This window comes from Macaca nemestrina, chromosome 2 (genome assembly GCF_043159975.1).
Source record: "Macaca nemestrina isolate mMacNem1 chromosome 2, mMacNem.hap1, whole genome shotgun sequence".
NCBI lineage: Eukaryota > Metazoa > Chordata > Mammalia > Primates > Cercopithecidae > Macaca > Macaca nemestrina.
Genome location: NC_092126.1, coordinates 110,848,047 through 110,875,105, shown reverse-complemented (window position 1 = coordinate 110,875,105; position 27,059 = coordinate 110,848,047). Strand labels below are relative to the sequence as shown.

Sequence of the window (27,059 nt, the reverse complement as noted above, 5' to 3'; positions counted from 1 at the left end):
TGTTAATTTCATTGTGACAATAGTGTGGTGGGCAGAGAGGAACAGGGTTTTAGGAGGAGGTATTTGAAGAATGTGTAGAGGGTCAGGGGGCTGGTGCAGTCAGAAGGGCCACCTCTAATTTCTGCCTTGCATTGGTGACTAGATCTGCACTTTCTGGAACTCCCAGAGAGGTTTGCTGGTGCCTTTGAGGGCAGGTACAGGTCCTGCCTTAACCAGGTAGCCCTGGAGTGGGTGCGGGTGTCCAGGGCAGTAGGGAGGGGCTGAGGGGAGGCTTACCTCTGACACAAGACCTGGGTACAGCAAGGGCATGCAGTAGCATGATCAAAGTCCCCCCAGAGTGGTCCGGGCAGCGTCTCTGATTGGGGACCTGCGTTTCCCTCGCGGGGAAGCAGCCTCCCCTTACCCTTCTGTGAGGCCCTGTAACAAGGCCTACCTCGTGTTTTCAGGAGGGCCAAATGCGAGGACGTGTACAATACCAGCTTCGCACCAGACACCTAGTAAACAGTTAACGTAGCTGTTGCTATTATAACAAATACCTGTTCCCTGTGGAAAATGGTTAAATGCCAACTTATGCTTTTAAATGTCTATAGGGAAACTAGTTTTATGGACATTATTTATTCTTCTCATCTGCATTTGTAGTGTATCTCAGCCCGGCTGCTTCTAATTTTTTGCCATTATAAAACAGGGAACATGAGCATCTTGTGCAGGGTGGGTTTTTTGTTTTTGTTTTTGTTTTTGTTTATTGGCTCACTGTAGCCTCCCGGGATCAGGTGATCCTCCCACCTCAGCCTCCTGAGTAGCTGGGACCACAGGTGCGCACCACCACACCCGGTTATTTAATTTTACTTGTGGAGACGGAGGTCTCCTACGTTGCACAAGTTGGTCTCTAACTCCTCGGCTCAAGCGATCTTCGCGCCTTGGACTCCCACTGTGTTGGGATTACAACCGGGAGCCACCGCGCCCGGCTTTCTGCAAGTTCTTGATGACCGATGGGGGCCTGTGGGCCCTAACCCGGCGGGCCCTAACCCGGCTTCATGCTCCGCCCCGCCCGGTCCGGCCGCCCATACTTCCCACCGGTGTCCACCAGGGGGCGAACGGGAGCCGCGAACGGGGTTCGACTACGCATGCGCACGCCCTGGGAGCACGTGCCGAGGGCGGTGGGGCGGGAGGGTAAAGGTAGGAGGTGAGAGGTGAAGGGGCGGGCGCCCGGCGGCCAGGAGGGAGAGGGCGGGCGCCGCGCACCGGACTGCGGGCCGGGAGCGCGCACGCCGCGCTCCGCCCCCGCTGCCGCCCCCGTCGCCGCCGCCGCCGCCGCCGCCGCCTGGGAGCTGCTGCCGCCACAGGTACCATCAGGCGCCCAGGGCGCCTGCCCGCGGGCCCCAGCTCGACTCCAGCCGCGCGAAGCCGGGAGTTCCGGGATGGGGGCCGCTAGGGGAGGAGGGTGCGTGGGCATGGCGCTGTCCAGCAGCCGTGCGGACCGGCCCTGGAGACCGCAGGCCGGCAAGGAGGCAGGGCCGCCGCGTCCCCACCCCCAACCCGACCGCGCCCCTGCACGGGCCGGCCCCTGGAGCTCCGCGTCCCCACCAGACCTCCGCGGGCCCCTGGTGTGCCGGGGGGAGATGCGCGCCGTCGCATCCCCTGGCCTAGTTGCTCCGGGCAGCTGTTCTAGAACCTGCTTTGGTGCTGTCTGGGTTTTCCGGAGTGCGGGGGAGAGCATGCTTTCCACTTCTGCCTCTTTTGGAAGATCTTGAGAGAGAACGCTAGCTGCTTTGCTGGTTTTGCTTGGTTTCTAGTTTTCCGTATTGCTTAAATCTCAACTTTGCTTCACTAATGTTGCTTCTGTTTACTTCTGAGTGGGTTTATGACTGCAGTACTAAACCGGTTTATAATGTCACGATAGCGTTAGTTGCAGGGAGCCCTGGATCCGGACTGTTCGAAGTCCAGAAAGTTGTCCAGATGGGAATGCGGAGCGGGTGCGGGGGCAGTGAGTCCCAGTGAGGGCTCTGGCAGCAGTCAGCCCCTGGTTCAAGTCACTCACTGCTCCACCTTGTATGGCGACAGTCGGAGCTAGGTGAATAAACTCTGGGGATTTTGTAATACGTATTGTGAAGCGGCCATAGAAAAGGTTTAATGTTGTTAGCTTTGTGTGTTTCTTTTATTTGGCCAAAAGTTTTGTGGAGTTTGGTTATGCGGTGTCCTTATTGGTTTGCTGTCATGTCAGGATATTGTGCAAAAGACTGACGCTTTTATTAGGGAGTCAGGGTCGAGGGTGTCTAGTTAGTGCTGTATCTATTTTAGGTGTTCCTCAATGATGCCTAAAGACCTGTTTTTTGTTTGGAGACAGGGTCTCACTCTGTCTCCCAGGCTGGAGTGCAGTGGCGCGATCTCGGCTCACTGCAGCCTTGATTTCCTGGGCTCAGGTGATCCTCCCACCTCAGCCTCCCCAGTAACTGGGACAACAGGTGTATGCCACCACGCCCGGCTAATTTTTGTATTTTTTGTAGAGATGAGGGTCTTGCAGTGTTGCCCAGGCGGTCTTTAACTCCTGGGCTCAAGCATTATACAAGCCTTGGCCTCCCAAAAGTGTTGGGATTACTGGCGTGAGCCACCGTGCCCGGCCAAGACCTGTATCTTTTAAAATGTGTGCTAATATAGTTTACATTTTAGGTGTTTTACACATTTGCGGTATTCCCACTCAGCACATGATGTAAACAACACTATATACATATATTTCACACTGTATAAATATATTTCCATATTTATTCTTTTGGTCATAAATTGAAATGGAAAGAATTAGGCTTTTTAAATTTATTTATTTATTTATTTGAGACGGAGTCTCCCTGTGTCGCCCAGGCTGGAGTGCAGTGGCGCGCTCTCGGTTCACTACAAGCTCCGCCTCCCGGGTTCACGCCATTCTCCTGCCTCAGCCTCCGAGTAGCTGGGACTACAGGCGCCCGCCACCACGCCCGGCTAGTTTTTTTTTGTATTTTTTTAGTAGAGACGGGGTTTCACCATGTTAACCAGGATGGTCTCGATCTCCTGACCTCGTGATCCACCCGCCTCGGCCTCCCAGAGTGCTGGGATTACAGGCTTGAGCCACCGCGCCCGGCCTTTAAATTTATTATGAACTGATCTGATGTTTGAGTGCTCTCTCTTTTCTTTTTCTTTTTTTTTTTTTGGAGACGGAGTCTCGCTCTGTTGCCCAGGCTGGAGTGCAGTGGCGCCATCTCGGCTCACTGCACCCTCTGCCTCCCGGGTTCAAGCGATTCTCCTGCTTCAGCCTCCCGAGTAGCTGGGACTACGGGTGCCCGCCACCATGCCCGGCTACTTTTTTGTATTTTTAGTAGAGACGGGGTTTCACCGTGTCAGCCAGGATGGTCTCGATCTCCTGACCCCATGACTGCCCGCCTCAGCCTCCCAAAGGGCTGGGATTACAGTCGTGAGCCACCGCGCCCGGCTTGAGTGCTCTCTCTTTTCTTTTGCTATTGCGGTAAAAACAGCCCCTCTCTAGAGATCTCCGTGTACTTTATAATCACTGGTTCGGGGCCCTTCCCCTGTTCCCCCAGTCACTGTCATGAGGTGGGTAAAAAGTTTACTCCAAGTTTATTACTAGAAAAATGGAGGCATATGCTATTCAGGTATTAAATAAACTAAAAAAGGAAAGAAAATGGAGGCATAAAGATTGTGATTTACCTGAGGTCGTATATGAACAACTACCCAGTTGGGAAAGGAACCGTGCCTGTGGACTTCACTGCATATATGTTTATTAACATTTGGTGGTAGAATTTAGGGATATTTTCTCTCTCAGAATCTAGCCATGCATGTGAATGTGCCTCAGGGATCCTGGAATGACAGGTTCATGTGCTGTTTGCTTACTCTCACCATTGGTGGTTGCCAGTGTTTTACTGGCTCTGACAGGTACTTCATATACAGTTTGTGTTATCACCCCTCGTTGAACAGATGAAAGGACTCCTAATGGGTTCTTACAAGGTCACCCAGCGTGTCAAGGGTGGATCATCCTTCAAACCAGGTCTGCCACACCTCTGCCACCTGAGCTCCTTCCGTTAGAACTTGCTACCTTAATGAGTTGGCTAAAGAAACAAGGTTCAGGTGTTGTCTTTTGCCACCCAAAGTAATAATTCTGGGTGATATTGAGTGCTTGTGCTGTTCAGGCACTGTCCCAGGTACTGTAATACTAGCTTATCTCACTTAGTTTTCTTTTCTTTTTTTTTTTTTTTGAGACGGAGTCTCGCTGTGTCGCCCAGGCTGGAGTGCAGTGGCGCGATCTCGGCTCACTGCAAGCTCCGCCTCCCGGGTTCACGCCATTCTCCCGCCTCAGCCTCCCAAGTAGCTGGGACTACAGGCGCCCGCCACCACGCCCGGCTAGTTTTTTGTATTTTTAGTAGAGACGGGGTTTCACCATGTTAGCCAGGATGGTCTCAATCTCCTGACCTCGTGATCCACCCGCCTCGGCCTCCCAAAGTGCTGGGATTACAGGCTTGAGCCACCGCGCCCGGCCTCACTTAGTTTTCATAATAACCAGATGAGATAACTCTGTTATCACCCCCTTTACGGAGAGTTTTAGGCAAGTGATTTGACTGGCCCTGGGTCACCTAGTGAATTTGAGACAGAGTATGTGTGCAAACTGAGATTTGGCTGACAAAAGAGTCCATGCTTTTATGCTGTTCTTGTACCCGCTGGCTTCCACAGTCTGTTTTTTTTTTGGGATGGAGTTTCGCTCTTCTTGCTCAGGCTGGAGTGCAGTGGCGTGAGCTCAGCTCACTGCAACCTCCGCCTCCCAGGTTCAAGCGATTCTCCTGCCTCAGCCTCCCGAGTAGCTGGGATTACAGGCATGCGCTACCATGCCCGGCTGATTTTGTATTTTTAGTAGAGGCGGGGTTTCACCATGTTGGTCAGGCTGTTCTCAAACTCCCGACCTCAGGTGATCCGGCTGCCTCGGCCTCCCACAGTGCTGGGATTATAGGCGTGAGCCACTGCAGCCAGCCCACAGTCTTTTCTGTTGTTCATTGGCAGGTAAGGGTAGTGGAAGAAGGTGGTAGGGGTGATGGGAGGAAGCCTGCGTCACTGACTCGAGTGTCGGGATGGTGGAACTCAGCAAGGTGACAGCAATTTGACCACTGCCATTTGGCAGTTTCTGGTTAAGCAGTCAAGGGCACTAACTTAGAATGGTTGCAGGGATGCTAAGTCATAAGGCAGCTTTGCAGTGGGGTCCAAAGTTGGTGTGTAAGCATAAAGATGCACGTGGATCTCAGGAAAAAAATAAAACTAATTTTCCTGTTTATTTCAGTCTCATTTAATTTTTTTTTCTTTTTGAGATGGAGTTTCACTCACTCTGTTGCCCAGGCTGGAGTGCAGTGATGCTATCTTGGTCTCCTGCCTCAGCCTCCCAAGTAGCTGGGATTACAGGTGTGCACCACCACATCTGGCTAATTTTTGTATTTTTAGTAGAGATGGGGTTTCACCATATTAGTTAGGCTGGTCTCAAACTCCTGGCCTCAAGTGATCCACCCGCCTTAACCTTCCAAAGTGCTGGGATTATAGGCATGAGCCACCATCATTACAGGCATGAGCCACCATAATAATTTTAGCATATACTTTATAATGTACACTGTATTATCACTGTAGTACATATATATAATTTATATGTAAGTGTGCATGTATTAGGAGCATATACTTGAATTTTTGTTGTTTGGGCATTCATGATCAAAACATTTGGTAACCACTGGTTTATTTGATATTTAGCATTTTCAGAAAGCGTAAAATATACAAGGTGTTGGCCAGGTGCAGTGGCTCCTGCCTGTAATCTCAGCACTTTGGGACGCTGAGGTGGGCGGATCACCTGAGGTCAGGAGTTCGAGACCAGCCTGACCAACATGTGTGAAACCCCATCTCTACTATAAATACAAAAGTTAGCCAGGTGTGGTGGTGTGCGCCTGTAGTCCCAGCTACTCGGGAGACTGAGGCAGGAGAATTACTTGAACCTGGGAAGCGGAGGTTGCAGTGAGCCGAGATCCCGCCACTGCACTCCAGTCTGGTCAACAAGAGCAAGACTCCATCTTAAAAAGAAAAAAAAAAATTGCAGTCACTAATGTGAAAGAGGTCTTTGTGTCTCACACATAGCACCTGTCTTAAATTTGAAGCTATGGTGACCAGTAATGGTCCCTTAGACAAATCTAGATGTTAAAATTTTGTTGAACCTCTTCTATTTTAAACATCTTAATTTTGGTTGGAGGCCAGAGGGACTCAAATAATCAGTTCACACAAATATGACAATTACAGTGGTTGTATTTGTGCCATTCCCCAACTTCAGAGTATTTTCAAATCATCTGAATATTGAAATTTCAAATACGTTGATTTTTTATAATTTTACAAGTGAGACTTGGTTTTCTTCATTTCATTCCTCTGCATTCCTGATTTTTAAAATATCTTATTTCCCAGTTTATTTTACAGTTGAATAGATTAGTTTTTGTTTTGTTTGTTTTGAGACAGGGTCTTGCTCTGTCACCCAAGGCTGGAGTGCAGTGGCGCGATCATAGCTCACTTGCAGCTTCAGTCTCCTGGGCTCAAGAGATTCTCCCACCTCAAGCTTCCCAAGTAGCTGGGACTACAGGCGCATGTCACCATGCGTGGCTAATTTAAAAAATATATTTATTTTTTGAGATGGAGTCTCGCTCTGTTGCCCAGGCTGGAGTGCAGTGGTGCAATCTCAGCTCACTGCAACCTCCGCCTCCCCGGTTCACGACATTCTCCTGCCTCAGCCTCCCTACTAGCTGGGACTTTAGGTGCCTGCCACCATGTCTGGTTAATTTTTTGTATTTTTTAGTAGAGACGGGGTTTCACTGTGTTAGCCAGGATGGTCTCGATCTCCTGACCTGCCTCGGCCTCCCAAAAGTGCTGGGATTATAGGTGTGAGCCATCGCACCTGGCCTTAAAAATTTTTTGTAGAGACAGGGTTTCAGCTATGTTGCCCAGGCTGGTAGAGTTTGTGTTTTTTTTTTTCCAAGACAGAGTTTTGCTCCTGTTGTCCAGGCTGGAGGGCAATGGCGCGATGGCTCATTGCAACCTCTGCTTCCTGGGTTCATTCTCCTGCCTCAACCTCCCTAGTAGCTGGGATTACAGGTGCCCGCCACCATGCCCAGCTAAATTTTTTTGTCTTTTTAGTAGAGACAGTGTTTCTCCCTGTTGGCCTTGCTGGTCTTGAACTCCTGACCTTAGGTGATCTGTCCATCTTGGCCTCCCAGAGTGCTGCGTTTACAGGCATGAGCCACCGCGCCTGGCTGAGTTTGTTTTTAATTCAAGTCATCCTTGTTGCAAAATTAACAGGTAAGCAGAAAACCCCAAAGTTAAATTGTAACCCCATTGGTAACCACTATCAGGCTTCTTAGGCTTTTTATCATGCTTTCTTGCTTACTCGTTCTCTGTCTTATAGTGGGATCAGAATGTTTTGTATTCATTGTCTACATTATATTGTGAGGTTCTTTTTGTGGGTAAAACTGCATGACATTTTTGGTTTTTTTTTTTTTTTTTTGAGACGGAGTCTCGCTCTGTCACCCAGGCTGGAGTGCAGTGGCCGGATCTCAGCTCACTGCAAGCTCCGCCTCCCGGGTTTACGCCATTCTCCGGCCTCAGCCTCCCGAGTAGCTGGGACTACAGGTGCCCGCCACCTCGCCCGGCTAGTTTTTTGTATTTCTTAATAGAGACGGGGTTTCACCGTGTTAGCCAGGATGGTCTCGATCTCCTGACCTCGTGATCCGCCCGTCTCGGCCTCCCAAAGTGCTGGGATTACAGGCTTGAGCCACCGCGCCCGGCCAACATTTTTGGTTTTTTGAACATAAAATCTCATTTATTTTTATGTTTTTCAATAATTTTATCCATTGAGCAGCCTTGTTCAGCCCAGTTTGCTGCATTTGGCTGTGGGCTTGGATTGCACCTTTTGGAAGACTGCACTGTCACTCACCAGGTCTCCAGTCATAGTCAGTAGTTTCCCACTCTCATGATCTGCCCCAAGCTGGCCTACCTAGTTAACCCTTCCTCCCTCTGAAAGGTCATGTTCATGCCTCATCTCCATGTTTTGATTAGGTCTCTTCTTTCAGGCCTGAGCCCTGGTAGAGTTTGACAGTGATGTGCATTTGTCACCTCCAGAGACAGTGACTATTAGAGACATATTTAGGAGACAGTTGAGATGTTACATCTCATGTTCTTGCCAGGAAGGATAATCTTGAATTCAACTCCCAAAAGCCACAGCTGAGCTCAACTGTGGAAAGAATATCCACTGAGTTGTGCTTGAAGGTACTTCAGTGTACCTGTTTCAGATCTGCAGTGTTTTGTCTTTGGGTGAAGCTAGATCATGAGAAAGCACAATTCTGGCCCTTCTTCCAGTTGTTTTCACTCATCTCACTTTGCATGGCCCCATCAGTTTATATTGCAGTCTTTATCAGAAGTTCCCAAGGGAACCTCTGGGGCTGCTGAGAAAATTTCTTCAGGTTGAGTGACTGGGATCGCTATACCTCTAAGTATACTGGAACTATGTCATTGATGTTTTTGTCTGTCTGCCTTGGCCACTAGGAAGCTCAGAGTCAGGTTTGTATCCAGGGTCTTCCAGCTTGCGCTTAGTGTATTAATCTTCTAGATTGTTTTTAATGGTTTCTGCTCTTTGTCTCAGGTTTTACTATAAAATACATAACACATTTCCTTCCTGTTCTAAATATTACTGTGATCATATTCTTATAGCCAAATCTTTGTTCTCATTTTTATTTTCTATTATTTTTTTATACTGTTGAATCCCTCTGAGCCTTGCCTTTCCCTGCTTCCTCCTCTGTACTCATTTTTGCCAAAATTTGTAAGGGGATAAATTCTTGAAAAGCTTTGCACATTTTGAGGACTTGTTTTTTAATATTTATTATAGTAAAATTCAAATATACATCCAAGTAGAGAGCAATAAGCCCTTGTGTACCTATCACTCAGTTATATCTGTCATTTAGTCATTAACTCGGGGACACTCTTGTTTCATCTGTATCCTTTAATCCTCATTATGCTTTTTTTTGGGGGGGGAGAAGTTTATTAATTGATAGGTGTTACTTTGGGGTAAATGAGGAGGGAGCCAACTAGTATGCTGGGGAACTGTAAGGTTCTTTTTTTTTGAGACAGAGTTTTGCTCTTGTCGCCCAGGCTAGAGTGCAGTGGTGTGATCTCGGCTCACTGCAACCTCCGCCCCCCGGGTTCAAGCAATTCTCCTGCCTCAGCCTCCCAAGTAGCTGGGATTATAGGTGCCTGCCACCATGCCTGGCTAATTTTTGTATTTTTAGTAGATGGGATTTCACCATGTTGGCCAGGCTGGTCTTGAACTCCTGTCCTCCGGTGATCCGCCCGCCTCGGCCTCCCAAAGTGTTGGGATTACAGTTGTGAGCCACTGTGCCCTGCCAAGGTTCTTTTCTTTGGGATCCTTTCCTGTCCTTAGAGAAGACCTTTTAGCTTTCTGCCTGAGGAGCTGATGCCTAGTTGTCAGGCTTTCTTCTTGTCAAGATAGCAGTGTTAACTCCTGTCTACAGACATTCACTTAATCCTTTTTACCAATCCCACATCTCACTCCAGCCCTATGCTATACCTGGATTTCTCCATCCCAAGCCCCTTTAGGGTGTCTAGTGCCAGTCTTCTTCCTCATTGGCTGTGTCCCCCAGAGTTCTTTTTTATTTTTCCCAATGGTAATGCACTTACTGAGCAGATGCAGCAATCTTCTTACCTGATTGATCCTACATATAACCATTGGCCTAAATGTATGATGGTTTGCCAGCATCAGCAGTAAGACTTTTTTACCCCAGTAGTGGGGTAAAAAACAAGTTCTCTTAAGGCTAGATCTTGATCCCCTGTTCTAAACTGACCAACTTAATCTGAAAATAGTTTGCAGCATGTAAATATTTTAGGATTACAGCCATCTGTATACACACTTAAAAGTAGTTTTGCTACCATTACCTTAGTCTAAAAGAGCCATCTAAGAATGCCAAATGTTATTTTGTTCGAATGCCATGGTTATTTTAATTTAAAAGCATTTCTTTCAAAGCTGCTTCTCTCTTTACAACGTAGAACTCTGGCAGCGAATTAAGAGGTCAAAGATTCAGTGAAACTGTGGCTAATTTCTGGTTCCAGTCTGGGAGCTCTCTTTGTACTGTGATCAAAATGGAGTTTTGCCAGCTGCCCAGGGTAATAGCCTTGCAGGTCTCTTCCTTGTTGAGCAATGAATATAAGTTCCACATGGCTGGAGAGGCCTCACAATCACGGCAGAAGGTGAAAGAGGAGCAAAGGCATGTCTTACATGGTGGCAGGCAAGCCTCTTCTCATTATACTTTTAACATTATTTGGCCGGGTGCGGTGGTTCATGCCTGTAATCCCAGCACTTTGGGAGGCCAAGGTGGGCGGATCACTTAAGGTCAGAAGTTCAAGACCACCCTGGCCAACATGGTGAAACCTTGCCTGTACTAAAAATACAAAAATTAGCAGGGCATGGTGGCACACACCTGTAATCCCAGCTACTCTTAATTCCAGCTACTCGGGAAGCTGAGAAGGAATTGTTTGAACCTGGGAGGTGGAAGTTGCAGTGAGCCAGGATTGCGTCACAGCACTCCAGCCTGGGTGACAGAGCGAGACTCTGTCTCAAATAAATAAATAAATAAAAATAAAAAATAAATTAGCCAGATATGGTGGCTCATGCCTGTAGTCCCAGCAGTGTGAGAGGCTGAGATGGGAGGATCACTCGGGAAGTCGAGACTACAGTGAGCCACGATTGTACCACTGTATCCAGCCTGGGTGATAGAGCGAGACCCTATCAAAAATAAAAAACAAAAAAACTTACAAGTCAACAGATGCTTATTGAATTCTTCCTAAGTATCAGACACTGTTCAAGTTCTGGGGAATCAGCAGTGAACAAGGCTAAGCCCCTGCTTTCTTTCATTTTTTAATTTTTAATTTTAATTTTTTTTTTAGAGACAGAGTCTCACTTTGTCACTTAGGCTGCCAGGCTTGAGTGCAGTGATACATTCTCAGCTCACTGCAACCTTCGCCTCCTGGGTTCAGGTGATTCTCGTGCCTCAGTTTCCCGTGTAGCTGGGATTACAGGCACTACCACACCCAGCTAATTTTTGTAGTTTTAGTAGAGACGGGGGTTTCACCATGTTGGCCAGGCTGGTCTCAAACTCCTGACCTCAAGTGATCTGCCTGCCTCGGCCTCCCAAAGTGCTGGGATTACAGGCATGAGCCACTGGGCCCTGGCCCTCTGGAGTGTTTTGAGCAGGGTAGTGACATTAGTGATCTGTGCTTTAGAAAGATGTATCGAGGATGGAGTGAGGCAGGAATGAATAGAGGCATTCCTGCTGACCCCATGGTCAGTGAGGGGAGAGTAGCCAGGGCGATGACGATGGTTCGTCAGGTTGGGGATCTGATTTGGAGGTAAAACTGTTGCAACCAGCTGTTTCAGATGTGGGCTTGTTGTAGGATGTTTCCTAAACTTTGGGCCCAAGCAGTAAACAGGGTAGCTAGTAGTATAATTAACTGAGATGGCTGGGGAAGAACAGATACTTAGGAGAAATCAAGAGTTCTGTGTTTGGTCTTGTTAGATTTGAAGTACTTTTTTTTTTTTTTTTTTTTTTTGAGACGGAGTCTTGCTCTGTCCCCCAGGCTGGAGTGCAGTGGCTGGATCTCAGCTCACTGCAAGCTCCTCCTCTCAGGTTCACGCCATTCTCCTGCCTCAGCCTCCCGAGTAGACTACAGGCACCCGCCACTTCGCCCAGCTAGTTTTTTGTATTTTTTAGTAGAGACGGGGTTTCACCGTGTTAGCCAGGATGGTCTCGATCTCCTGACCTCATGATCCACCCGTCTCGGCCTCCCAAAGTGCTGGGATTACAGGCTTGAGCCACCGCGCCCGGCCAGATTTGAAGTACTTATTAGGCATCTGAGTGGAGATACCAAGTGGAAATAGTGTAAATAAGGAGCTTAGGGGAGAGGCTTGAGAGGTGTATATGTGAGAGACATCAGCAAACAGATGAGACTTGGACTCAGGAGTCAGGCTGAGAAGCCCTGGGGAGAAAGGGTAGATGAGGAAAGCTGGCCAGGAACAAAGCCTATAGGGAAGCAGTAAGGGAGGCTGAGAAGCACAACCTTCTAGGACACTAGTAGGGACATGATGTCACTCACAACTAGGAAATAAGTAGGCGTTTTTCTTTTTCTTTCTTTCTTTCTTTTTTTTTTTTTTTGAGACGGAGTTTCGCTCTTGTTGCCCAGGCTGGAGTGCAATGGCGCGATCTTGGCTCACCGCAACCTCCGCCTCCCGTGTTCAAGTGATTCTCCTGCCTCAGTCTCCTAAGTAGCTGGGATTACTGGCATGTGCCACCATGCCTGGCTAATTTTTTGTATTTTTAGTAGAGACGGGGTTTCACCATGTTAGCCAGGGTGGTTGTAGGCGTTTCTCATTTCAGCATAGTGTCTTCATGGTCAGCCCTTTCAGTGGCTGCCTCTGATGGTGTTTGATTATAAGTCATAACTCATCCATGAAGGTGTTTTACAGTCTGTCTTCAAGCAGTCAGGTCCTTAGATTGAAAGAATGGAGGCTTCACTGCGTGTGCCTTTGCTACACACATAGTGGATGGGACAGAGGCTGTCAGATGACTGTTTTACAGAAAAACCTTTGACAAGTTGTATGGTAAACTAGTTAAAAGAATAAGCTGATCTTTTAGCTAAGACGAAGGGTTACAGTTTAGGAAGATAAAAAAGATGGATGGTGGTGATGGCTGCACAACAATATTGTCACTGGTTATAGTAAACATCTAAATCTGAGTGCTAGATTGCCTTTTTGTTGTTGTTGTTGTTGTTGTTGTTGTTTTGAAACGGAGTCTCACTCTGTCGCCCAGGTTGGAGTACAGTGACATGATCTCAGCTCAGTGCAACCTCTGCCTCCTGGGTCTCCTGTCTCAGCCTCCCAAGTAGCTGAGATTATAGGTGCCTACCACCAAGCCCGGCTAATTTTTATAGTTTTAGTAGAGATGGGGTTTCACCATGTTGCTCAGGCTGGTCTCGAATTCCTGACCTCAAGTGATCTGTCTGCCTCGGCCTCCCAGAGTCCTAGGATTATAGGAGTGAGCCACCGGGCCCGGCCTAGACTGCTCTTTTTTTTTTTTTTTTTTTTTTTTTGAGATGGAGTCTCGCTGTGTTGCCCGGGCTGGAGTGCAGTGGCCAGATCTCAGCTCACTGCAAGCTCCGCCTCCTGGGTTTTTACGCCATTCTCCTGCCTCAGCCTCCCGAGTAGCTGGGACTACAGGCGCCCGCCACCTCGCCCAGCTAGTTTTTTTTGTATTTTTAGTAGAGACGGGGTTTCACCGTGTTAGCCAGGATGGTCTCGATCTCCTGACCTCGTGATCCGCCCGTCTCGGCCTCCCAAAGTGCTGGGATTACAGGCTTGAGCCACCGCGCCCGGTCTAGACTGCTCTTAAATGGGTTAAAACAAATTATTTTGTTGGGAGGTGCTGGGGAGTCAACTCTGTCATGGAAATGTTCCCCGGGCTGGGAGTTGGAACCAGAGTGTTGACTGTTGTCATTTGCTACATGACCTGGGTCATCTGGCATGACCCTCCCTAAGCCTCAGTTTCTTCCTTACCTATAGGATATTGTGCTGGAGGATCCCATCTCTCCTAGCTCTGAAATCTGGTAACTTTCTGTTCCTTTGCCTCTATAAATGTCTGGAAAGCAAGCATGTTCCAGTCTTAGAAGTGACTGTGAACATTTGGAAGAATTGTGTGGTCCCAGTGCATATCACAGTCCACAGCTGTCGTGTTAGCTGGAAAGTTTTACTTAGTACCAGATTATAGATATGAAAAAGAAGCAACTAAAACTTGCAGTAGGACTTAGAATTTGAAACAGAAACAAAATCTTTGTTTTTTAGACTTTGACCAAATATTTGGGAATGAGCACCATGTAGATGTGATTTGTTTATCTGTGAGGCTTCACACATTGTGACTTGACAGGCACCCACAGCACTTAGGTTTGTGAGCCCAGAGTACCACCCTTTGCCTTCAAGAGTGTGAAGGGAGTCTTAGGGCCAGTGGTGAGCAGGATGAAAGGCTCTTAGAAGCTGGTGGGCATGAAGCGGGTACAGAGGGGAGGCTCTCCTGGGAGATAAGGTGGTGAAAGGGGCTGGTGAAGTCTGGTGTGCTGGAGAGAGCTCTAGGGGCTCCTGGACCCTGACCCCAAGGAAAAGGGGCCCAGGTGAGCCTCATCTCTTGGCTGTCTTCTTTGCTACTTTTCCCCTCACACACTCCTCCTCTCTTTGCACTCTCTGTGTTTGGAACCATCTTCCATGCAATGTTTATATTGAGTTCTTGCTGGGTGCAGTGACTCATGCCTGTAATCCTAGCACTTTGGGAGGTCGTGGCGGGTGGATCACGTGGTCAGGAGTTTAAGACCAGCCTGGCCAAGGTGGTGAAACCCCGTATCTACTAAAAATATGAAAATTAGCTGGGCACAGTGGCAGGCGCCTATAATCCCAGCTATTCGGGAGGCTGAGGCAGGAGAATCGCTTGAACCTGAGGGCGGGGGTTGGGTTGCAGTGAACTGAGATTGTGCCACTGCACTTCAGCCTGGGGGACAGAGTGAGAGTCCGTCTCAAAACAAAAAACAGAGTTCTTGAAGTGTTGCAGGAAGTCAGGGACCCGAACAGAGGGACTGGCTGTCGTGGTGACAGAGGAACATAAATTGTGAAGATTTCATTTTAATATGAACATATTTCAGTTCCCAAAATGAATACTTTTATAATTTCTTTTTTTTTTTTTTTTTTGAGACGGAGTCTCGCTCTGTCGCCCAGGCTGGAGTGCAGTGGCGCGATCTCGGCTCACTGCAAGCTCCGCCTCCCGGGTTCACGCCATTCTCCTGCCTCAGCCTCCTGAGTAACTGGGACTACAGGCGCCGCCTGGCTAATTTTTTGTATTTTTAGTGGAGACGGGGTTTCACCATGGTCTCGATCTCCTGACCTTGTGATCCGCCTGCCTCGGCCTCCCAAAGTGCTGGGATTACAGGCGTGAGCCACTGCGCCCGGCTTACTTTTATAATTTCTTACGCCTGTCTTTAATCTCTTAATCCTGTTATCTTCGTAAACTGAGGATGTACGTCACCTCAGGATCACTATTGTGTTAGCTGTACAAATTGATTGTAAGATGTGTGTTTGAACAATATGAAATCAGTGCACCTTGAAAAAAAAACAGATTAACAGCGATTTTAGGGAACAAGGGAAAACAGCCATAAGGCCTGACTGCCTGTGGGGTCTGGCAGAATAAAGCCATTATTTTTCTTCTTGCAGAGGGACGATATCGTTAAATTCTTTCCCTAGCAAGGAATATTAATAATTAATACCCTGGGAAAGGAATGCATTCCTGGGGGGAGGTCTATAAACAGCCGCTCTGAGAGTGTCTCTTATGCGGTTGAGATAAGGGCTGAGCTATACCCTGGTCTCCTGCAGTACTCTCAGGTTTACTAGGATTGGGAAACCCTGCCCTGATAAATTTGAGGTCAGACTGGTTCTCTGCTCTCGAACCTTGTTTTCTGTTAAGATGTTTATCAAGACGGTACATGCACAACTGAACATAGACCCTTATCAATAGTTCTGAATTTGCCTTTGTCCTATTTCCTCAGAAGCATATGATCCTTGTTCTCCTTTTTGCCCTTTGAAGCATGTGATCTTGTGGCCTACTCCCTGTTCTTGCACCCCCTCCCCTTTTGAAATCCTTATTAAAACTTGCTGGTTTTGTGGCTCTGGTGGGCATCACACTCCTACCGATATGTGATGTCACCCCTAGAGGCCAAGCTGTAAAATTCCTCTCTTTGTACTCTTTCTCTTTATTTCTCAGCCGGCCAACACTTACGGAAAATTGAAAGAACCTATGCTGAAATACTGGGGGTGGGTTCCCCCAATGTTGAAGTAGTAATACAAGACTCATCACATCTCCCATTTTGGGATTTGATTGTATAAAATGTGAAGAGCTTTGATGCCCTCCAGCAAAGCACACTTCTTGTGGGAAATCAGGCAAAAGGTCTTCAGCCTGTGTAGCCTGATATGCTCATGTGTAGCTGGTGGCAGGAGGCTGTTCCTGGCTGTGCTCCTACGAGTACCTGCTGGGGCTGAGGCTGAGGGCCCTCTGTCCATGGGCTAAGAGTCTGATTGTGTGAAATGACAAGGCTGTCCCCATGGGCTCTCAAGTTTCTAGCTTTAAAACGGGTTCTTGGCTGGGTACAGTGGCTCACACCTGTAATCCCAGTACTTTGGGAGGCCAAGGAGGGCAGATCACTTGAGGTCAGGAGTTCGAGACCAGCCTGATGTGAAACCCTGTCTCTACTAAAAATAAAAAATTAGCTGGGCATCGTGGCGCATGCCTGTAATCCCGGCTACTTGCGAGGCTGAGGCAAGAGAATTGCTTGAGCCTGGGAGGCTGAGGTTGCAGTGAGCCGAGATCACACTATTGCACTTCCGCCTGGGCAACAAGAGTGAAACTCTGTCTCAAAATAAATAAACAAATAAATAAAAACAAATAGAACTGATTCTTAGCAGCAGAGGTTCAGTCCCTTTGTTAGTCATTCCTGACCAGGTCAAGAGGGAGTAAGAATGTAGGTAGCTGGCATTGTGGAATAAAATCTTTAATATGTTTGTTGGTGTTCTGCTGTGAAGAGGGTTGACATTATGCACGTGGTTATTTGTGACAACCATTACAACCAATTAATATAATTTGGTCTTCCTTCAGTTTGGGTGGTGGTGTGCCATACCAACAGTTACTCTATTTCTTTTTTTTTTTTTTTTTTTTTTGAGACGGAGTGTCGCTCTGTAGCCCAGAGCTGGAGTGCAGTGGCTGGATCTCAGCTTACTGCAAGCTCCGCCTCCCGGGTTCACGCCATTCTCCGGCCTCAGCCTCCCGAGTAGCTGGGACTACAGGTGCTGCCACCTTGCCCGGCTATTTTTTGTATTTCTTAGTAGAGACGGGGTTTCACCGTGTTAGCCAGGATGGTCTCGATCTCCTGACCTCGTGATCTGCCCATCTCGGCCTCCCAAAGTGCTGGGATTACAGGCTTGAGCCACCGCGCCCGGCCAACAGTTACTCTAAAATGTGCCAATACTCATCCTCTTGAATATGTGTGTTTTTAGGCTTTAAATTCTCTGAAATCAGTTTTTGTTCATTAACTGAAATTCCTTTATTTTTTCCATACTATTTAATTATTATTATTTTTTTGAGAGAGCGTTTCACTCCTGTTGCCCAGGCTGGAGTGCAGTGGTGCGATCTCGGCTCACTGCAACCTCTGCCTCCTGGATTCAAGCGATTTTCCTGCCTCAGCCTCCCGTGTAGCTGGGATTACAGGCACGTGCCACCACGCCCAGCAAATTTTTGTATTTTGAGTAGAGACGGGGTTTCACCGTGTTGGCCAGGCTGGTCTTGAACTCCTGACCTCGTGATCCACCTGCCTTGGTCTCCCAATGTGCTGGGATTACAAGCATGAGCCACTGTGCCCGGCCACGCCCTGCTAATTTTTGTATTTGTAGTAGAGATGGGGTTTCACCATGTTGGCCAGGCTGGTCTTGAACTCCAGACCTCAGGTGATCTGCCCGCCTCGGCCTCCCAAAGTGCTGGGATTACAGGCGTGAGCCACTGTACCTGACCTTTTTTCAATACTATTAACTTGATCTGCTGAAAATTCTCCCAGGTTACTGGCTAATTTTGAAGCTTAAGAGAAGCAGTTTTCTGCTCTGAGCATTGGTCCACTTGACAACTTTCAGGAAAACATTCCCCCAAAGGAATGAATTGTTTGCACCAGTGAACTAGTTTAGCACAGTGAGCAGTCCTGTAGTGACTTTCTGCTCGCCACCAGGTGAGGTGCTGGGTGCTCTAGGGAACTCAAGGTGATTCAGTTATGCCCTTCTCCCGAAGGGGAACACTGAGAGTCCGGGAGGCTGAGAGTCGGAATGAGCAAAGTGGAAATTCATAGTTAGAGAAGCTCAGAGAAGAGGACTGCTGCTTCCACAGGAGACTTTGTTCATTATTTTTTAATTTCAGCTTTTCAATGTAGAAATACATTTATGTGACACAAAATTGGAAAGGTAAACCAGTATACATGGGAAAGTTTCCCTTCCATCCTGCACCTGGCTACCAGATCCTCTCCCTAGAGGCTGCTGGTGCTGCTACTTCTCATGTGTCCATTCCCAGGTGTGTTGTGCATTTATAGACAAATAAGCAGAGACTTCTGTTCTCTTACATGAAAGTAGCACGCTGTTCCCTTGCTTTTTTCTCTGAATGTTTATTTATGATAGTTTATCATTAATACATTTCCTCATTGTCTTTTTTTTTTTTTTGACGGAGTCGCCCAGGCAGGAGTGCAATGATGTGATCTTGGCTCACTGCAACCCCCGCCTCCCGAGTTCAGGTGATTCTCTTGCCTCAATCTCCTGAGTAGCTGGGACTACAGGCCTGCACACCACCATACCCAGCTAATTTTTTATATTTTTGGTAGAGACGGGGTTTTATCATGTTGTCCAGGTTAGTCTCAAACACCTGACCTCAAGTGATCCGCCCGCCTCAGCCTCCCAAAGTGCTGGGATTACAGGCATTGAGCTACTGCACCCAGCCCCTCGTCTTTTATAACTAGATAATATTCCATTTTCAGGATGTCCTTTAATTTATTTAGTCAGAGCTCTATTGATGGAATTGTAGAGGAATTTTAAGTTTTGTTAGTACAGACAGCACTGGGATGAGTAACTTTCTGTGTGCATCAGTCAGTCCACGCATGGCCAAGTATATCTGTCCAGTTACTTACCAGAGGCAGAAGTGCTGAGTTGATGAGGATTTGCTTTTGTAATTTTGATAACTCTTACCAGATAAACCTCCATAGCAGTTTTATCCACATGTGCTCCTAAGCAGTGTATGGCAGTGCTTGTTTATTCACACCCTCTCCAACACTGTGGTACCACACAGTTTGATGTTTGCCATTGTGATGGGTGAAAAATTAGTTTCTCTGTTTAGATTCCACCACCCCCCCCCAAACTTGTTAGTGTAACCTACAGAAAAGTTGAAAGAGTAGTAGAATGAACACTCCTATTATCTCAGGAGGAGTTTTAATTTGTCTCTGTTTGGTTGCAGTGAGGTTGAAGGACCATTTACGTTTTATTTTTTGTGAAAAAAACTATTCAAGCTGGGCATGGTGGCTCAGGCCTGTAATCCCAGCACTTTGGGAGGCCAAGGTGGGCGGATTGCTTGAGTTCAAGAGTTTGAGACCAGCCGGGGCAACCTGGCAAAACCCCATCTGTAGAAAAAATACAAAAATTAACTGGGCATGGTTGTGTGTGCTTGTAGTCCCAGCTGCTCAGGAGGCTGAGGTGGGAGGATTGCTTGAGCCTGGGAGGTCAAGGCTGCAGTGACCTGAGATCATGCCACTGCACTCCAGCCAGGGTGAGACCTTGTCTCAAAAAAACCCCACAAAAACCCTATTCGTATCCTTGACCACTTTTCTGTTGGGCTTTTTTTGTTTGTTTGTTTGAGGTGGAGTCTCATCTCCGTCACCCAGGCTGGAGTGTAGTGGCTCAATCTCAGCTCACTGCAACCTCCACCTCCCGTGTTCAAGCGATTCTCCTGTCTCAGCCTCTCGAGTAGCTGGGATTATAGGCATGCACCACCATGCCTGGCTAATTTTTGTATTTTTAGTAGAGACAGGGTTTCACCATGTTGGCCAGGCTGGTCTTGAACTCCTGGATCCACCCACCTCAGCCTCCCAAAGCACTGGGATTATAGGTGTAAGCCACTGTGCCTAGCTGGGCTTTGGTGTTTTTAAATTGATTTTGTCAAAATTGCTTATATATGTGGGAACTTAACACCTTGTCAGCGATATGAATTGAAGTTGTGTTTTTCCAGATCTTATTTATCTTTTTTTTTTTTTTTTGAGATGGAGTCTCACTTTGTTGCCCAGGCTAGAGTATAATAGCATGATCTTGGATGATTCCGGCTCACTGCAACCTCTGCCTCCTGGGTTCACGCTATTCTCCTGCCTCAGCCTCCCGAGTAGCTGGGACTACAGGCGCCCGCCACCTCGCCCGGCTAGTTTTTTTTTGTTGTATTTTTTAGTAGAGACGGGGTTTCACCATGTTAGCCAGGATGGTCTCGATCTCCTGACCTCGTGATCTGCCCATCTCGGCCTCCCAAAGTGCTGGGATTACAGGCGTGAGCCACTGCGCCCGGCCGGCTATATTTGTTTTTCTATATAAACTTTAAGTTTGTTTAGTTAAAGAAGTCCTATTTTTATTGGGACTGTGTTACATTTCTAGATGAATGTAGGAAGAGTGACATTTTGGTTATGTTATATTGACTCTTCCTCATTAAGAATGTGGCATGCTTTTCTTTTTGTTGAAGTCATCTTTTCTGTCTTTCCGAGTTTCAGAGATTTGTTTTGGTTTCTTTCTTTTTTTCTTTTTTTTTTTTTTTTTTTTTTTGAGATGGAGTCTTGCTCTGTCACCCAGCCTGGAGTGCAGTGGTGCAATCCCGGCTCACTGGAACCTCCATCTCCCGGGTTCAAGTGATTCTTCTGCCTCAGTTTCCTGAGTAGCTGGAATTACAGGAACGTGCCACAACGCCTGGCTAATTTTTGTCTTTTTAGTAGAGATGGGGTTTTGCCATGTTGGCTAGGCTGGTCTGTAACTCCTGACCTCAGGTGATCCGCCCACCTCGGCCTCCCAAATTGCTGGGATTATAGGAGTGAGCCACTGCGTCCTGCTGGGAGTTTCAGAGATTTCTTACATTTCTTTTTATTTTCAAGTTTTTGGTTTTGTTATTTTAGTGTTACTGAATCGTTATAATCAATATTATCATTATTTTATTTTCTGCCTGCTTGTTGGTGATGTATGTGAAGGCATTGATATATATTAGTTTTCACTATCTTATGGTGATTCTTTTAACAACTGTAAAAGGTTTTCAGTTGATTATCTTGGATTTTGTATATAATATCATTTGCAAAAATGATAATTTAACTTTTTCCTTTCCAGTTGTATACCTGTGTTTTCTTTCTCTTGCCTAATTGTGATAACTAGTAGCTCCACAATAGTAATAAATAATGGTGGTTAAATGCATAGCCTGTATGGCCCCTGACATTAGTGAGAACACTTCTAGTGTATTCCCATTGGGCTTGATTTTTAGCTTTGAGATTGAGAAAGATGTAAATATTTAGTTGAAGTCTGTGTGTATGTATATATTTTTATTATTTTTCGAGACAGAGTCTCACTCTGTCATCCGGGCTGGAGTGCAGTGGCACAGTCTTGGCTCACTGTAACCTCTGCCTCCTGGGTTCAAGCGATTCTCCTGCCTCAGCCACCCAAATAGTTGGGATTACAGGTGCCCGCCACCATGCCTGACTAATTTTTGTGTTTTTTAGTGGAGACAGGGTTTCACCATGTTGGCCAGGCTGGTCTTGAACTCCTGACCTCAAACGATTCACTTGCCTTGGCCTCCCAAAGTGCCGGGATTACAGGTGTGAGCCACTGTGCCTGGCCTATATGTATGTATTTATGTATGTATGTAAATCAACATACACATATCTACTAAGCATTTGTCTATTTTTATTTTAAAAGGATGAGGGTTGAATTTTGTCAGATGTCTTCAGCATTGACAGAGATGATCTCTGTTACCATGTTAAACATAACATTGTTTTAACATTAGTACTTACCTGTTTCTGGCACAAAATGAATAGGATGATGTTTAGAGAAGGCTTATGGAGGAAATGGCATTTTATCTAGTGCCTGAAGGCTGAATAGAGAAAATTAGAGGTGAGAATTAGAGTGGGAAGATGGGAAAAGGGCATTCAGTAAAGAGAGAGCCTTGACTGCAAAGGTGTGGAAAGTGGGAATGCAGGTTATTTGAGGGAAGAATGCCAGCAACCCAACATGACTGTGATATTCATGGGGGCCTTCTAGATGGGTAACATGGGGGCAGGTTACACCTCTGGGCTTCAGATTCTTCATCTGTGGAATTGAAATAGTAAAAGTTGTTATTAGTTTAAGGGTTGTTATAAGGATTCAGGAGATAATGTAGGCAAAAGTCTTAGGCCAGAGGCTGACACATGGTTTGTAAATACTAGTTATTTTTATGGCAAGAGAATAAAGCTGGAAAGAGGTTTCAGTATATTTTGAGTGTGCCTGTATAATAAGCAAAGAAGTGTGGCCTCAAATGTGCAGGCACTGGAGAGCCATTCAAGACTTTTGTGCAAGGGGTGACCTAAGCAGGTCTTTTTTTTTTTTTTTTTCCCCATTAAAATATATTTTTTTAAAGAGATGGGGTCTCACTATGTTGCCCAGGCTGGTCTCGAACTTCTGGGCTCAAGCAGTCCTCCCATCTTAGCCTCCCAAAGTGCTGGGATTACAGGTGCGAGCTACTGCGCCTGGCCATGAGCAGGTCTTTATTTTAGGAAGCTGTCCACACTGACCGTGTGGGAAGAGAAACCAGAAGTGAAGTGCAAATGTAGGTAGCAAAATCAGGTAGGAGATTATTAGAATTTTTCAGGCTGGTGGTTTTGGATATCTGCCACTAGTCCAGTTCATTTTTTTATTTTTTATTTTTTAAGATAGGCCTTGCTCTTTTGCCCAGGCTAGAGTGCAGTAGTGGAATCACAGCTTACTGTAGCCTTGACCTCCTGGGCTCAAGCAATCCTTCCCACTCAGCCTCCCAAGTAGCCAGGACTCCAGTCATGAGCCACCACACTTGGCTAATTTTAAAACTTTTTTTTGTAGAGACAGGTTCTCTGTATGTTGCCCAGGCTGGTCTTGAACTTTCCTGGCCTCAAGCAATCTTCCTGCCTCAGCCTCCCAAACTGCTGGGATTGCAGACTTTAGTTAGCTACAGTGCCTGCCCTGCTAGTCCAGTTTAGACATGTTCCAGATGTGGGCACCATAGAGTTGACTGAGGCAACTCTTGGGCTCCAGGGTTTGGTAGGGCAGTGTTTCTCAAACTTGAGCGTATCAGTGTCAACTGGAGGGTGTGTTAAATACAGATTGCTGGGCCTCACCCCCAGATTTTCTGATTCACCAGGTCTGGGATAGGCCCAATAATTTGCATTTCTAACAAGGATTTAGATTGGGACATTTGTGAAGAACAGGATGGATGAAGTGTTCCTTGTCTATTATTTCATTCAGAGAGATGGGATTATTAGCTGTCTCTCTTTCTTCCAGAATGCCTGAGGTGCTTTGTATCACAGTTAGAAATTGAGAAGATATGTACTGAACACTGTCCTGATAATATCTGATCCTGGTTGGGTTGGTTGGTTTGCTCATCACTTATTCAACAAGTGGTTTGTTTTCAAAGACGGGGTCTATGTTGCCCAGGCTGGCATAGAACTGGGCTCAAGGGATTGTCCCACCTCAGTCTCCTGAGTAGCTGGGAGTATAGGTGCATTTAATAAAAATTTAACATACCAAGTACTATTAAAGACCCTGAAGAACAGACAGGGAGTTTATAATATAGTCTCGACAGAGGACAGATAGTAAACTAGGGAATGAGTCATTTGTACAGTTACAGAGTTTTAAATGCACTGAAAAAGAAGAAATAGGCTCTGTAAGGAACAATAGAGAGAACTACTGGAAGACAGGGGAGGTCTTTTTGTAGAAGTCATATTTCAGCTGAGACTTGAAGAGGAAAAAGAACCAGCCTATAAAGAGAAGAGGGAATAGAGGACGGAACAGTATGTGCCAGGCCCCTGAGATGGGAATGAGGTTGGCACACATAAGGCATTGGAAGAGAGCAGAATGGAGAGGTGACATGAGGTGAAGTTGGGGAGGACCGGGGTGGGTTGTGCAGAGCCCTGGGAGCTAGGGAGAGGCATTTGGACTTTGTTCTAAGTGCAGAAGGGGATCCAGCTCATGGCATTGGTAGAATCTGTGTCCACTCTGACCTCTGAGATAAGGTGAATTGGAAAGGGATAAGAAGGGGTCTGTGAGGGCCAGGCGTGGTGGGTGGCTCAGCCTGTAATCCCTGCTCTTTGGGAGACCGAGGCAGGAGGATGGCTGGAGTCTAGGAGTTCAAGATCAGCCTGGGCAACATGGTGAAACCCCATCTCTACAAAAAATAACAAACATTTTGCTGGATGTGGTGGTGTACACCTGTAGTCCTAGCTACTTGGGAGGCTGAAGTGGGAGAATTGATTGAGCCTGGGAGGTGGAGGCTGCAGTGAGCCATGATCATGCCACTGTCCTCCAGCCTGGGTGACAGAGTGAGACCCTGTCTCAAAAAAAAAAAAAAGGTCATTCCAGTACTATTTGAATATTTGAATATAAACATGTATATTTTTACTTTTATAATTGAAAAATAGTCAGCACTGGGGCTCATAAGGGGGACCCTTTGGGTTAATGTTCTGTTTCTTGATGGAGTGATGTTTAGGTTACATGGCTTTGTTTACTTGGTAGTAATTCATGGACCTGTGTGCTTATAATTTGTATGCTTTTCTGTGATATGTTATACTAAACTTTAAAAGTTTATTTTAAATAGGCTTGCACGTTGGCTCATGTCTGTAATCCCAACACTTTTGGAGGCCGAGGCAGGAGGATTGCTTGAAACCAGGAGTTCAAGACCAGCCTGGGCAACATATTGAGTCCCTGTCTCCCCCCAACAATTTTTTTTAAAAAAAATTAGCTGGCCATGGTGGCACATACCTGTAATCCTAGCTACACGGGAGGCTGAGCTGGGAGGACTGCGTCCAGGAATTCAAGGCTGCAGTAAGACACGATGGTACCCATGTACCCCAGCCTGGTTGACAGAGTGAGACCCCATCTCTAAAAAAAGAAAAATAAATAAATGAATGCTTATAGTGAACAATGTAAAGGTATTGAGATTTGAGTTAAAAAAATTTCTCGGCTCGGTGTGGTGGTTCACACCTATAATCAGTTTGGGAGATTGAGGCGGGAGGATTGCTTGAGCCCAGGGGTTTGAGACCAGCCTGGGCAACATGGCAAAACCCTGTCTCTACTAAAAATACAAAAAATTATCTCTCATGGTGGTACGCGCCTATAGTTTCAGCTAGTAAGCAGGCTGAGGTGGGAGGATCACCTGAGCCTGGGAGATTGAGGCTGCAGTGAGCTGTAATCCTGCCGCTGCCTGGGTGACAGAGTGAGGCTCTGTCTCAAGAAAAAAAAAATCCTGCATGTAATCACATTACACAAAGACAAGCAACCACTACTAATGTTTCCCTCTATTCTCCTTTTGTGCACTTTTTGTGTATAATTTTTATTTTTTCAAATTGTAAAAGTAATGTATGCTTTTTGTAGAAAACTTGTATTACATGCTTCTCACAATGAAATGATGTGATTGACAGAAAAATGCCAGTAGGCATAGTGTGAAAAGTTTCCTTAGGGCCAGGAGCAGTGGCTCACACCTGTAATCCCAGCACTTTGGGAGGCTGAGGCAAGCAGATCGATTGAGGTCAAGAGTTTGAGACCAGCCTGGCCAACATAGTGAAACCCCCTTTCTACCAAAAATATAAAAATTAGCTGGGTGGGGTGGCACAAGCCTGTAACTCCAGCTACTTGGGAGTCTGAGGCACAAGAATTGCTTGAACCCAGGAGGCGGAGGTTGTGGTGAGCCAAGATCACACCACTGCACTCCAGCTTGGGTGACAGAGCAAGACTCCATCTCAAAAAAAAAAAAAAGTTTCTTTAAAGGCAAAGAATCGGCTGGGCGCGGTGGCTCAAGCCTGTAATCCCAGCACTTTGGGAGGTGGAGACGGGCGGATCACGAGGTCAGGAGATCCAGACCATCCTGGCAAACACGGTGAAACCCCGTCTCTACTAAAAAAAAAATACAAAAAACTAGCCGGGCGAGGTGGTGGGTTCCTGTAGTCCCAGCTACTCGGGAGGCTGAGGCAGGAGAATGGCGTAAACCCGGGAGGCGGAGCTTACAGTGAGCTGAGATCCGGCCACTGCACTCCAGCCTGGGTGACAGAGCGAGACTCCGTCTCAAAAAAAAAAAAAAAAAAAAAAAAAAAGGCAAAGAATCCTGAAATGTATGAAGATTTTCACATTACAAAAAAGTTTAAGAGTTCTGATTGTGATAAAGATGGAGTAAACATAACTCCACCCTTTATGTCTGACAGAGAGCAACTGAAATCCCTGGACAGAATGCATGGATCAGTGGAGTAACCCCAGAAAGGTAAATGTTAGCACGCAAATTGGAGAAGGAAAGCAGAACTCCAAATACCAGTGAACTGGTAGTGAGTTTCCCATATTTTTTTTCCTCCATATAATATTTTCCAGCCTGGATTTAAAGTCAGCCCCAAACCTGGAAATATGTGCTGGATGTGCACGAAAAGAGGTCTAACAGAAGCTGTCTTTCTAGTTTGAGGAGCAGGAAAGGGGATCATCGTGGGTCAGGAACGGGGATGGAGGAAGAAGTCTCGTGTGTTGTTTGCTTTGTCTTTTCTCCTTTTCTCTTGCTCTGGCCCTCCATGTAATTCTGTAGCGGTGGAGACAGCAGTGACATTGGCAGATGGATAGGAGAGGAAGTCTTCTATTCATAGGGACTGTGGTCCCAGGAGCATGGAGGGAATGCTTGATTTTGTTGTTTCCTTTCTCTCATTGCTTTTCCTTGGAGGTAGTCACAGTTGTGGGAGGTACTCAGCAGGTCAGGGAAATTAAACCCCTGACTTTTAGCTAGAAGACCAGGAAAGGGGCCTTTGAGATCTGGAAAGTATTAGAAAGATTGTGTAGAGGAAGGAGCTCAACAAATTAAACTCATAAAGTTGCATATGAACTCCTGGGCTGTTCTTCAGAATTAACATATGTGCATCTGACCCTAAATAGCATACCAGAGGCTTTGAGGACCAAACTGTGGAGTAGATTACTGCTCAAGTAGTTCCACACTGGCCCCTGCGCAGTATGCTTGGGAAAAACCAAAATAATACTTCAGAGGCTTTTAAAACTGATCTCGGCCGGGCCCGGTGGCTCACGCCTGTAATCTCAGCACTTTGAGAGGCCAAGGCGGGTGAATCACGAGGTCAGGAGA

At 46.6% G+C, this 27,059-nt stretch overlaps 1 protein-coding gene across 4 annotated transcripts in view; it reads left to right on the top strand.

Annotated features, from left to right (window-relative positions):
- Positions 1-1,197: 1,197 nt before the first annotated feature.
- SCA (SREBF chaperone) overlaps positions 1,198-27,059 on the top strand; it is a 66,888-nt gene continuing 41,026 nt past the window's right edge. For 3 of the 4 annotated variants that reach the window (XM_071091590.1, XM_011739133.3, XM_011739129.3), the window contains exon 1: positions 1,198-1,343. The gene's annotated coding sequence lies outside the window, so the exon portion shown is untranslated. Of the gene's footprint in view, positions 1,344-26,151; positions 26,208-27,059 lie in introns of all 4 variants that reach the window. The other variant, XM_011739130.3, reaches the window with a different exon arrangement.